This window comes from Equus przewalskii, chromosome 1 (genome assembly GCF_037783145.1).
Source record: "Equus przewalskii isolate Varuska chromosome 1, EquPr2, whole genome shotgun sequence".
Lineage (NCBI taxonomy): Eukaryota > Metazoa > Chordata > Mammalia > Perissodactyla > Equidae > Equus > Equus przewalskii.
In genome coordinates, this window is record NC_091831.1 from 139447260 (window position 1) to 139461104 (window position 13845).

General features: G+C 37.7%; 1 protein-coding gene across 2 annotated transcripts in view; it reads left to right on the top strand.

Annotated features, from left to right (window-relative positions):
• Positions 1-12715: 12715 nt before the first annotated feature.
• Positions 12716-13845, top strand: part of CYP19A1 (cytochrome P450 family 19 subfamily A member 1) — a 111215-nt gene continuing 110085 nt past the window's right edge. The window contains exon 1 of one of the 2 annotated variants that reach the window (XM_008513834.2): positions 12716-12891. The gene's annotated coding sequence lies outside the window, so the exon portion shown is untranslated. The remainder of the gene's footprint in view (positions 12892-13845) is intronic. The other variant, XM_008513835.2, reaches the window with a different exon arrangement.

A 13845-nucleotide genomic window follows, 5' to 3' on the forward strand; every position in this document is an offset into this window, starting at 1 on the left:
CTTCAAGCCACCCAACCAAAGTCAGCAATTCTCTCTTTTTCTTTGTTCATTCACTCATCCATCCATCCATCCATCCATCCATTCATCTATCCATCTATTTAGCAAATTGGGTGCTTACTATCTGCCAGGAACTATACTAGGAGCTAGGAGAAGCATGAGGAGCAAAACCAGACTTCATCTGTGCCTTCTTGAAGTCTGTGGTCTAAGTGGGGAGACAGATCAACCAAAGAATCACAGACATGAGGGTATAATTCTAAATGAGACGATGAGATAGATGCCCTGAGGAAAGGAGCTCATTCTGTGAGATCATGTCACTGAGGAACCTGTCCTAGATGTGGGATGTGTGGTCAAGGAAGGCTTCCCTGAGGTACTGATGATGCTTAGGCTGGAATTTGAAGATGGGTAGTTGTTAACTGGGTGGAGATGTGGCTAGGAGAATTGCAGGTAGAGGAGACAGCGTGTGTGTGCAAGGTCCTATGGCAGGAGGGACCATGGCTTATTTGAGGAACCATAAGAAGGCTGCAGCATAGACAGCATTGGGAGCAGGAAGGAGAACGGAGCGAAATGAGGCTGGAGACCAAGTTAGGAGCCAGACTGTGGGTGAGATCTTGCAGAGTCTTTATTGTAAGAGCAATAAGAAGCCAGCGAGGAGTTCTCAGTGTGTGTTGCGGGGGGAGGGGAGTTGGGTGGGTGGATGACAGATTTTCATTTTCAAAGATTGCCTTTTATTGCCAGGATTAGCAGTGGCTTCTGTCACTACTGAAACTATGTTTGATCTCTGACCTCCACCAGGTGAAATCTCAGCCCTTAAACCCAGCTTTCCAAATGAAATAAGAAAAGATCGAGTTCTAGAAAATGCCACTTTGTCTTCCCTAGCACATTTAAAGGTAGTTGAAAAATAGAACCATGACTAACATGTAGATGATTTGGCTAATCTTGATACTAGGTGGGGTTTGTGAATAATACCCAGCAGGTATTTGCATTTTCTGAGAAGTCAGCCTTTGCTGCTTCAAGGTGAGATCACCAACCCAGGTTATCTCTAGGGTTGGGAATGAGACTGGTTGATATTGCTTCCCTTATGAGATTTTGGTCCAAGTTAGCAGGTAACAGCAGATTTCCACCCATCATGCTTGTGGTATCTTAGACCTTCAGTCACCCAATCATTGTTGGACACGAGCTGTCCGAGGTTGTGCGGTTGTGCTGTTTCAAATCCCCTCTCTATCCTATCTGTGTTTTCTTTGCTACTTTGTTTCAATAAACACACCCCTCCCTAGCACACCTCATCCTGTCCTCCTAGCACATTGTAGCCAATTGTCACAGGTTGGGTTCTCTGGAACAGGTGCTGAGATGGAATTTGGGATGCAAGATGTTTATTAGGGATCAGCATCCGTGAAGGAAACAGAGAGGAAGCAGGATTGGGCAGAGGGAGAAGTCCAACTCAGTGCAGTCCTACAAAGCCTTTGCCCACCCCCTGGGAGCTCTGGATGGAGTATTGCCCATCAGGGTGTCCCATGTCAGGTCAGAATGGCTGGGCTTTCACCCCAGGCTCACTTGGTAACAGGGCAGATGTGGGCTGCTCCAGGAAGGGTGTGACCTTGGGCCAGGTGGCTCTCAAAGCTGAAGCATCCCCTGACCTCACTCCCTGTAGCCGGTCAGCAAGTCCTTCCTTGAAGGGGAACGTGAGGCACCTGTCTATGTCTACCACATCAAACACCTGCTTAGTGTCAGAGACAGGCCCACAGATTCCAATATTAGTAGACTATAAGTGTAACCGTGTCAGACTGTGGAGAAAAGCCTTCTTTTTCACTTGGAGTTATGGCTTTTTAGTAAATAAAAAAGTGGTTTTTTTGAGAAACTGAATGAAAATATGAAGAAAAGCTCTCTGAATAGCTTTGAAATGGTTAAATCCATGGAAATAAGTTAATACTGCAAAGCCCTGCTTAAGAAACTTGAACCACTGTTTTCGAAAGGACAAAACAAAGCCTTCCATGTGTAGAGCACTTCAGTTTTCAAAGTACTTTCTCATGTCATTTGACCCCTATAATAAACCTGTGAAGTGAGCAGAGCAGGTCTTATAACCATTTCAAAGATGAGAAAGCAAGGTTTACGAACGTTTAGTGACTTGCCCAAGGTCGTACTTTTGAAATCTCGCCAGCATTCATCTATGCCTTTTTCATTGAAAGAGGGAAACTTCTTGGCCCAATTCCTGGACCAGTCAGGAATGCTCAAGATGATGGACAGGAAGTGGAAAAACAGAGCAGGGAAGAGATCAAACTGATGAAACAGAAAATGACTTGGAGCGTCACTTGGACCAAAGGCTTAAAAACACAGGAGGGCGAGCACTGAACACTGAAGTGTAAACTACACAAGAGAGAGGAAGTCTATCCCCAGTCTAGCATATTTTGGAGGGCACAGAGAGCAATGATGTCAAAATACAATTTCCTGGAGACCAGGTAGGGGAAGTGTCATCTCAGAGATGAATATGGAACCTGAAAGACAGGTGATATTGGGGCCTGAGAGACCAAGACCTTTCCTTCCTCGGGTCAGAAGCCAGAGTGACAAGCAGGATGAGATATATCTCAACTCTCCAGAGGCTAAGTGGGAGGGACCAAAAAGGATAGTCTGGAGAGATGGTGCTCCGTCTGCAGAGCCAGGGGACTGGAGGACTGCCCTAGCCAAGGGGAGCGCAGGTCAGACTACAGAACATGAACTGACATGACCTCTTCCTCCTCCTTTTTTTTAAGATGTGCACAACTGTGATATTGGGCTGTATCTCTCCCACCCTTTTCTCTTTCTCTCTTTTCCTTCCTTCCTTTCTTCTTTGTCTTTCTTTTTTCTTTCATTTTACAATCTCACAAAACTATTAGGAATGAATTATTTTTGTGTCATTTTACCTTCTTTCTTTTTTTAAATTTTATTTTATTGGGATAAAAACACTTAACACGAGATCTACCCTTTTAATGACGTTTTAAGTATACGCTGTAGTGTTGTTGACTGTAGGTACAATATTGTACACAGATCTTCAGAACTTATTCATCTTGCTTAACCAAAACATTATGTCCTTTGATCAGTAACTCCCTATTTCTCCCTTACCCTTGTCCCTGGCAATCACTATTCCAGTCTTTGATTCTATGAATTTGACAATTTTAGATACCTCATATAAGTGAAATCATGCAGTATTTGTCTTTCTATGGCTGGCTTAAGCCACTTAGCATAATGTTCTCAAGGCTCATCCATGTTGTCTCATATTACAGCATTTCTTTTCTTTTTTAAGGCTGGATAATATTCCATTGTATGTATATATCACATTTTCTTTTTCCATTCATCTGTCAACGGACATTTAGGTTATTTCCATATCTTGGCTATTGTGTGTAGTGCTGCAGTGAACACGGGAATGCAGATACCTCTTGGAGATCCTGATTTCAATTCTTTTGGATAAATACCCAGAAGTGGAATTGCTGGATCATATTGATACTTCTATTTTTAATTTTTTGAGGAACCTTCACGCTGTTTTCCATAGCAGCTGCACCATTTCACAGTCCCACCAATGGTGCACAAGGGTTCCAATTTCTCCACATCCTCACCAACGCTTGTTGTCTCTTGGTTGTTTGATAATAGCCATTCTGATAGGTATGAGGTGATATCTCATTGTGGTTTTGATTTGCATTTCCAGATGATTAGTGATGTTGAGTATTTTTTCGTATACCTGTTGGCCATTTGCATTTATCCTTTAGAGAAATGTCTGTTCAAGTCCATAGCCCATTTTTCAGTCAGCTTATTAGGGCTTTTTTTGCTGAGTTGTGGGAGTTCCTTATATATTATGGAGTTAACCCCTTATCAGATATAAGATTTGCCAATATTTTCTCCCACTCCATATGTTGCCTTTTCACTCTTGATTGTTTCCTGTGCTGTGCAGAAGCTTTTTAGTTTGATGTAGTCCCACTTGTTTATTTTTGCTTTTGATGCCCGTGCTTTTGGTGTCAGATCCATGAAATCATTCCCAAGACCAATGTCATGAAGCTTTTCCACTATGTTTTCTTCTAGAAGTTTTACAGTTTCAGGTGTTACATTTAAATCTTTAATCCATTTTGAATTGATTTCTTTGTATGGTGTAAGATAAGGGTCCAATTTTATTCCTCTACATGTTTATATCCAGTTTTCTTAACACCATTTGTTGAAGAGACTATCCTTTTCCCATTGTGTATTCCTAATACCCTTGTCAAAGGATCAGTTGTTCATATATGCATGGATTTATTTCTGGGTTCTCTATTCTGTTCCGTTGGTCTGTGCATCTGTCTTTATGCTAGTACCATACTGTTTTGATTACTGTAGCTTTGTAGTATGTTTTGAAATCAGGAAGGGTGATACCTCCAGCTTTGCTCTTTCTCTAGATTGATTTGGCCGTTCATGGTCTTTTGTTGTTCCATGTGAATTTCAGAATAGTCTTTTAAAGTTCTGTAAAAACTGCCATGGGGATTTTTATAGGGATCGCATTGACACTGTAGATAACTTTAGATAGTGTGGACATTTTAACAATATTAAGACTTCTAATTCATGAGCACGAGATGTCTTTCCAATTGTTTATGTTTTCTTTTATTTCTTTCATCAATGTTTTGTAGTTTTCAGTATATGAATCTTTCACCTTGTTAGTTAAATTTATTTCTAAATATTTTATTCTTTTTGATGCTATTGTAAATGGGATTGTTTTCCTAATTTTTTTTTCAGGGAATTTGTTAGGGTATAGAAATGTAACTGACTTTTGCATATCTCGCAACTTTACTGAATTTGTTTATTAGTTCTCACAGTTTTTTATGGAGTCTTTAGTGTTTTCTATATATAAGAGGATGTTGTCTGCAAACAAGGACAATTTTACTTTTTCCTTTCTGATTTGGATGCCTTATATTTATTTTTCTTACCGATTTGCTCTAGGTAGGACTTCCAATACTATGTTGAATAAAAGTGACAAAAGTGGGCATGCTTGCCATCTTCCAGATCATAGAGGAAAAGCTTTTAATTATTCACCTTGAGTGTGATATTAGCTGTGGTATTCTCATATATGGCTTTTACTATACTGAGATACTTCCCTTCTATTCCTAATTTGTTGAGAGTTTTATCATTAAAGAGTGTTGAATTTTGTCAAATGCTTTTGTGCATCCATTGAGGTAATCATGTGATTTTTATCCTTTATTCTGTTAATGTGATGTATCACATTAATTGATTTTCATATGTTGAATCATCCTTGTGTCCCATGGATACATTTCACTTGATCACGGTGTATGATCCTTTTAATATACTGTTGGATTCAATTTGATAGTATTTTGTTGAGGAGTTTTGCATCTATATTCATCAGGGATATTGGCCTGTAGTTTTCTTTCTTTCTTTCTTTCTTTCTTCTTTTTTTTGATGTCTTTGTCTGCTTTTCGTATCAGGGTAATGCTGGCCTCATAAAATGAGTGTGGAAGTGTTCCTTCCTTTTCAATCTTTTGGAAGAGTTTAAGATTGGCATTAATTCTTCTTTAAATTTTCGGTAGAATTCACCAGTGAAGCCATCTGATCCTAGGCTTTCCTTTGTTGGGAAGTTTTTGATTACTGATACAATCTGTATTCTAGTTATAGATCTGTTCAGATTTTCTATATCTTCACAGTTCAGTTTTGGTAGATTATATGTTTCTAGGAATTTATCCATTTCTTCTAGGTTATCCAATTTCTTAGTGTGATTGTCCATGGCAGTCTGTTTTAATCCTTTTTATTTCTGTGGCACCAGTGGTAATATCTCCTCTTTCATTACTGATTTTATTTATTTGAATCTTAGCTCTCTTTGTCTTAGTCTAGCTAAGTATTTATCAATTTTATTTATCTTTTCAAGGAACCAACTCTTAGTTTCATTGATTTTTTTCTATTAATTTCCTATTCTCTATTTCATTTATTTCTGCTCTAATCTTTATTTCCTTCCTTTTGCTAATTTTTAGATTAGCTTGTTCTTTTTATAGCTCCTTGAGGTATAAAGTTAGATTGTTTATTTGAGATCTTTCTTCTTTATTAGTTTAGGCGTTTATCTCAATGAATTTCCCTTTTAGTACTGTTTTTGCTACATTGTGTAAATTTTTGGTATGTTGTGTTTTTGTTTGTCTCACGGTATTTTCTAATTTCTTTTTTGATTTCTTCTTCGAACCAATTGTTGTTCAAGAGTGTGTTGTTTAATTTCCACATTTTCATGAATTTTCAGTTTTCCCTCTGGCATTGATTTTTTTCTTTTCATTCTATTGTGGTCAGAAAAGATACTTGCTATGATTTCAATCCTCTTAAATTTGTTAAGACTGTTTTGTGACCTAATATGTGAAGTATACTGGAGAAATTTCCACGTGTACTTGAGAAGACTGTGTGTTCTTCAGCCATTAGGTAGAATGTTCTGTATATGTCTATTTGGTTCATTCGGTTTACAATGTTATTCACATTCTGTGTTTCCTTATTGGTCCTCTGTCTGGATGTTCTGTCCATTATTGAAAGTGAGATAGCGAAGTCTCCTACCGTTGTTGTATTGCTGTCTATTCTTCCCTTCAGTTCTGTCAGTATTTGCTTTATACATTGAGGTGCTCTGAAGTAGGGTGCATATATATTTATAATCGCTATACCTTCCTGTTATATTGACACTTTTATCATTTTATAATGTCCTTTTTTGTCTGTTATGATAGTTTTTGACATAAAGTTTATTTTGTGTACTATAAGTATAGCCACTTCTGCTCTTTCTTGGTTGCCATTTGTATGGAATATCTTTTTCCATCTCTTCACTTTTAGACTCTGTGTGTCCTTAAATCTAAACTGAGTTTCATCATATAGTTGAGTCTTGTTTTCTGATCCATCCAGCCACTCTCTGTCTTTTGATTGGGCAGTTTAATCCGTTTACATTTAAAGTAATCATTTATAGGGAAGGATTTACTATTACCATTCTATTAATCATTTTCTGCTAGTCTTGTTGTTCTTTTTCTCTCTTGCTGTCTTTCTTTGTGTTTTGTTGATTTTTTGGTATTGATATTCTTTGATTCATTTTCATCTTTATTTTTATTGAGGTAGCATTCGTTTATGACATTATATAAATTTCAGGTGTACATCATTATATCTCAGTTTCCATGTAGACTACATCACGTTCACCACCCAAGCTAACTACCACCCATCACTGTACACATGTGCCTTTTTACTCCTTTCACTCACCCGCTTTCCCCCTTCCCCTCTGGTAACCACTAATCTAATATCTATATCTGTGTTTTTGTTTGTTGTTGTTTTTTTATTTTCCACATATGAGTGAAACCATATGGTATTTGGCTTTTTCCGTCTGGCTTGTTTTGCTTAGCATAATACCCTCAAGATCCATCCATGTTGTCACAAATGGCAAGATTTCATCTTCTTTATAGCTGAGTAGTCTTCCACTGTGTATATATGACACATCTTCTTTATCCATTTATCTGTTGTTGAGCACTTAGATTGTTTCCAAGTCTTGGCTATTGTGAATAATAGTACAATGAACATAGGGGTGCAAATATGTTTTCAAATTAATGTTTTCATGTTCTTTGGATAAATATTCAGAAGTGGAATAGCTGCACCATATGGTAGTTCTGTTTTTAACTTTTTGAGGAATCTCCATTCTATTTTCCATAGTGGCTGTAACCAGTTTATATTCCCACCAGCAGTGTATGAGAGTTGCCTTTGCTCCACATCTTCTCCAACACTTATTTCTTTTTGTTTTATTAATAGCCATTCTGATGGATGTGAGGTGATATCTCATTGTGGTTTTGATTTGCATTTCCTTAATAATTAGTGATGTTGAACATCTTTTCATATACCTGTTAGCCATCTGTATATCTTCCTTGGAAAAGTATCTGTTCAGATCCTCTGCCCTTTTTGTAACTGGATGATTTGTTTTTTTCGTTGTTGAGTTATATGAGTTCTTTATATATTTTGGATATTAATCCCTTATCAGATACACAATTTGCAAATATCTTCTCCCAATGTTAGGTTGTCTTTTCGTTTTGTTGATGGTTTCCTTTGCTCTGCAGAAGCTTCTTAGTTTGAGGTAGTCCTGTTTGTTTGTTTTTTATTTTGTTTCCCTTGCCTAGGGAGACATGATATTCAAAAAGATACTTCCTATGTTTTCTTCTAGGAAAACAGGTCTTACGTTCAAGTGTTTAATCCATCTTGAGTTAATTTTTGTATATTGTGTAAGACAGTGATCTACTTTCAAAGATAAAAGACTGATCTTTTGCATGCGGCTGTCCAGTTTTCCTAACACCATTTATTGAAGAGAAGTTTCTTTCTCTATTGTATGTTCTCGGCTCATTTGTTGAAAATTAGCTGTCCGTACATTTGTGGGTTTATTTCTGGGCTCTTGATTCTGTTTCATTGATCAGTATGTCTGTTTTGTTGGGGTTTTTTTTTGCCAGTACCGTACTGTTTTGATTACTATAGCTTTGTAGTGTGTTTTGAAATCAGGGAGTGTGATACCTCTAGCTTTGTTCTTTTTTCTCAGGATTGCTTTAGCTATTCAAGATCTTTTGTTCTTCCATATAAATTTTAGGATTTTTTGTTCTGTGTCTGTGAAGAATATCCTTGGGAATTTGATAGAGATTGTGTTGAATCTGTAGATTGCTTTAGGAAGATGGACATTTTAACTACATTAAATCTTCCAATCCATGAGCACGGAATATCTTTCCATTTCTTTTTGTACTCTTCAACTTCTTTCAACAATATTTTATAGTTTTCAGTCTACAGGTCTTTCACCTCTTTGGTTAAATTTATTTCTAGGTATTTTTATTCTTTTTGTTGTGACTGTAAATGGGATTGTATTCTTGATTTCTCTTTCTGCTATTTTGTTATTAGTGCATAGAAATGCAACTGATTCTTGTATGTTGATTTTGTACCCTAAAACTTTACTGTATTTGCTTATTATTTCTGATAGTTTTTTTGGTGGATTCTTTAGGGTTTTCTTCATATAAAATCATGTCATTTGAAAATAGCGAGTTTTCCTTCTTCCTTTCTAATTGGTATCCTTTTATTTCTTTTTCTAGCCTGGTTGCTCTGGCTAGGACTTCCAATACTATGTTAAATAAGAGTGGTGAAAGTGGGCATCCTTGTCTTGTTCCTGTTCTTAGGGGGATAGCTTTCAGGTTTTCACCATTGAATATAACGTTAGCTGTGAGTTTGTCATATATAGGCTTTATTATGATGAAATACTTTTCTTCTATACCCATTTTATTCAGTTTTTATCATAAATATCTGCTGTATCTTGTTGAAAACTTTCTCTGCATCTATTGAAATGATCATCTGACTTTTATTCTTCATTTTGTTGATGTGGTGTATCACATCAATTGATTTGAGGATGTTTAACCATCTGTCTGATCCTCTTAGTGTATTGTTTTATTTGATTTGCTAATATTTTGTTGAAGTTTTTGCATCTATGTTTATCAGTGATAGTGGCCTGTAATTTTCTTTTTTTGTGTTCTCTTTGTCTGGTTTTGGTATCAGGGTAATGTTGGACTCATACAATGAGTTAGGAAGTGTCCCCTCCTCTTCAATTTTTTGGAAGAGTTTGAGAAATATGGGCATTAAATCTTCTCTGAATATTTGGTAGAATTCACCAAGGAAGCCATCCTGGTTCTGGACTTCTGTTTTTTGAGGAGGGTTTTGATTACTGTTTTGATTTCCTTACTAGTAATTGGTCTATTCAGATTCTCTGTTTCTTCTTGTTTCAGTTTTAGAAGATTGTATGGTTCTACGAATTTATCCACTTCTAGATTATCCAATTTTTGGTGTATAGCTTTTCATAGTATTCTCATATCATCCTTTTTATTTCCATGGTGTCTGTTGTAATTTCTCCTCTTTCACTTCCGATTTCGTTTATTTGAGCCTTCTCTCCTTTTTTCTTGGTGAGTCTAGCTAAAGGCTTGTCAATTTTGTTTATCTTTTCAAAGAATCAACTCTTCATTTCATTAATCTTATCTATTGTCTTTTTTGTCTCTATTTCATTTATTTCTTCTCTGATTTTTATTATTTCCTTTCTTCTACTGATTTTAGGCTTTGTTTGTTCTTTTTTTTCCAGTTGCTTCAGGTGTATTGTTAGATTGTTTATTTGAGATTTTTCTTGTTTGTTGAGGTAGGCCTGTATTGCTATAAACTTCCCTCTTAGTACTGCATTTGCTGTGTCCTATAAATTTTGGTATGTCATATTTTCATTTGTCTCTAGGTATGTTTTTATTTCTCCTTTGATTTCTTCATTGACCCAGTGATTGTTCAGTAGCATTTTGTTTAATATCCACATATTTGTGACTTTTCCAGTTTTCTGCTTGTTGTTGATTTCTAGTTTCATACCATTGTGGTCAGAAAAATGCTTAGTAAGTATTTCAATCTTCTTAAATTTATTAGGACTTGTTTTGTGGCCTAATATGTGATCTATCCTGGAGAATGTTCCAAGTGCATTTGAAAAGAATGTATGTTCTGCAGTTTTGAATGGAATGTTCTGTATATATCTACTAAGTCCATCTGGTATAATGTGTCATTTAAGGTCAATGTTTCCTTATTGATCTTCTGTCTGGATGATCTATCCATTGATGTAAGTAGAGTGTTAAAGCCCCCTACTATTATTGTGTTATTGTCAATTTATCCTTTTATATCTGTTAATATTTGCTTTATGTATTTAGGTGCTCATATGTTGGGTGCACAGATATTTACAAATGTTATATTCTCTTGTTGGATTGTTCTCTTTACCATTACGTAATGCCCTTCTTTGTCTCTTGTTACAGTTTTTGTTTTAATGTCTATTTTGTCTGATATAAGTATTGCTACCCCAGCTTTCTTTTGTTTCCATGTGCATGGACTACCTCTTTCCATCACTTCACTTTCAGTTTATGAGTGTCTTTAGGTTTGAAGGGTGTCTCTTGTATATATATGGGTCTTGTTTTTTTTGTTTATCCATTCAGCCATCCTATGTCTTTTAATTGGAGCATGTAGTCCATTTACATTTAAAGTAACTGTTTATAAATATGTACTTATTGCCATTTTGTTATTTTTTTTCTGGATGTTTTTGTAGTTCTTCTCTTTTCCTTTCTTCTCTTGCTATCTTCCCTTGTGACTTATTGCCTCTCTTTAGGGTTATGTTTGGGTTCCACTCTCTTTATTTTTTCTATATTTATCATAGGTTTTTGGTTTGTGATTACCATGAGGTTCATGTATAATAATCTGTGTAAATAGCAATCTATATTAAATTGATGGTCTTTTAAGTCTGACCTCTTACTAAAAGCCCTACACTTTTACTCAGCCTCCCCAATATTTTATGTTTCTGATATCATATTTTACCTCTTTTATTTTTGTATATCCCTTAATCTGTTATCATATGTATAGGTAATTTTAGGTTCATCTTGTTTGGTACTCTCTGTTCTGTGCTTCGTTTACCTGGATGTCTGTTTCCTTCCCCAGGTTAGGGGAGTTTTTAGCTGTTATTTATTCAAATAAGTTCTCTGCCCCTTTGTCTCCCTCTTCTCCTTCTGGGACACCTATAATGCAGATATTAGTACTCTTGATATTGTCCCAGAGGTCCCTTAGACTGTCCTTGTTCTTTTTAATTCTTTTCTCTGTTCAGCTTGGGAGATTTCCTTTACTCTTTCATCCAGATCACTGACCTGTTCTTCTGTGTCATTTACTCTGCTGTTGATTCCCTCTAGTGAATTTTTCATTTCCGTTATTGTATTTCCTCAGTTCTGATTGGTTGTTTTTTTATATTTTCCAATTCTTTCTTGAAGTTCTCACTCTGTTCATCTATTCTTCTTGCAAGATCAGTGAGCATACTTACGACTACTAGTTTATACTCCTTATCAGGTAGATGGTTTCTCTCTGTTTCGTTTAGTTCTTTTTCCGAGGATTTGTCCTGTTCCCTCATTTGGAATATATTCCTTTGTCTCCTCGTTTTGCCTACTTCTCTGTGCTTATATCTATGTATTAGGTATATTGGTTATGTCCCCTAATCTTGGAAATGTGGCCTGATGTAAGAGATGCCTTATGGGGCCCAGCAACATGCTCCCCTCTCATCAGTGCTGCCAAATACTCCAGCAGTGTCCCCTGTGTGGGCTGCATGTGCCCTTATGTTGTGGTGGGATTGCTATTGCTGCGGGTGCATGGGTAGGCTAAGCTGGTCCCCAGGCTGGCTGGCTGTAAGGCTTGGCTGCATGCTGCTATTACAGTCATGTTATTGGGTCGGGCAAGCCCCCCTGCCATGCATGGCTGGCTGCAAAGTCTAACAGCACAGAACTACTCCTGTTTTGCTGTAGAGAGTCAGGCCCCAGTGTGGCTGGTTGCTAGGCTCAGGGACTCACAATTGCTGTAGACCTCTGATGTGGCTCCCTGCAGGTGTGCACTCTCATCAGCTCTTTTTTGGATGGGGCAGGCCTCTGGCTAGATGTAGTTATGCTGCCCTGGGGCATACAACTGCATCAGGAGCTCAGATGCATGGAGCCAGCCCCAGGTACAGCTGTGCACAATCATTTCAGGCATTGGAAGGTGGGGCAGATGCCCTGTGAGGCTATGTGGGATGGGCAGTGGCACAAGTATGCTGTGGGCCCACATGCCCCACATGCCCCACAGCCCCGCCACTGTGGGCCCACAAGTTTGCTGTGGGCTTGCTGGTGGGTGGTGCTAGTCCCTTGAGAAGGCTTCCTGCTTCCTGGCTGTGCTCGATTGCCTCAGGTGCTATATTAGGTGGGGCAGAGCCCTGTCCTAACAGGCTAAAGGCAGAGGTACAAAAGCAACTATCAGCATTTGTGTCAGCACAACTGAACTGGTCACAGTAACAGCTGCCACCAGTGTCTCAGCTGTCTCCTGCCTCTCCAAGATAAGCTCCAAGCTTAATAAGTGAGTCTCTTTTACCAATGGATTTTTCTACCTGGTGTTTTTGGGCTGGTTTACTGGTCTGGTGAATCCATATGTGGGCCCTGTAGGAGCAGGTTTTTCTTTCTCTGAAGTTCTGTAATTTTCTTGGGTGTATTCCCTGTTGGTTTTCAAAGACAGCAAAACCAAGTTATTATGAGATCTCACCTCTGTTGTGCTGAATGTAAGGGCTGGGTTGCCTAATGTGGAGCTCAGATCCCCTGCTCCTCTCGGAAAAGCTCCATACATTTGAGATAGCTCCTGGCTATGAAGCACCATGGCTGGGGTGTAGTTTTTATTCCTTTGGCAGAGCTCTCTCTGTTTCTTTCAGCTCTGTCTGCGCTGTCCCTTGTGGAGGTTCTTTTTATCCAGTGTCCAGGTCTTTCTCAGAAGAAATTTTTCCACTGGTAGTTGTAGATTTGTTGTGTCCATGGGAGGAGGCAAGTTCAGGATCTTCCTACACTGCCATCTTCCAAACTCTAAATAAAATGTCAGTGTGGGGTTTTCGGAGGTTCATCTTATTTGGTATTTTTGGGGCTTCTTCGATTTGGATACCCATCTCTTTCCCCAGATTTTGGAAATATTTGGCCATTATTTCTTTGAATAAGCTTTCTGTTTCTCTCTCTCTTTTCTTCTTTTGGAATTTCCACAATGTGTATTGGTCTGCTTAATGATTTCCCGTAAGTCCCTTAAGCTTTCTCCACTGTTTTTCATTCTTTTTTCTTTTTGTTCCTCTGACTGAATTATTTCCAATGAATTGTCTTCAGGTTCACTGATCTTTCTTCTACTTGGTCTATACCCCTGTAGTGAATTTTTCAGTTCAGCTATTGTGTTCTTCAGCTCCATGATTTCTGTTTGGCCCTTTTTAATATTTTCTTTCTCTTTGTTGAGGTTATCATTTTGTTCATGCATTATTCTCTTTACCTCAGTAAGCATGTT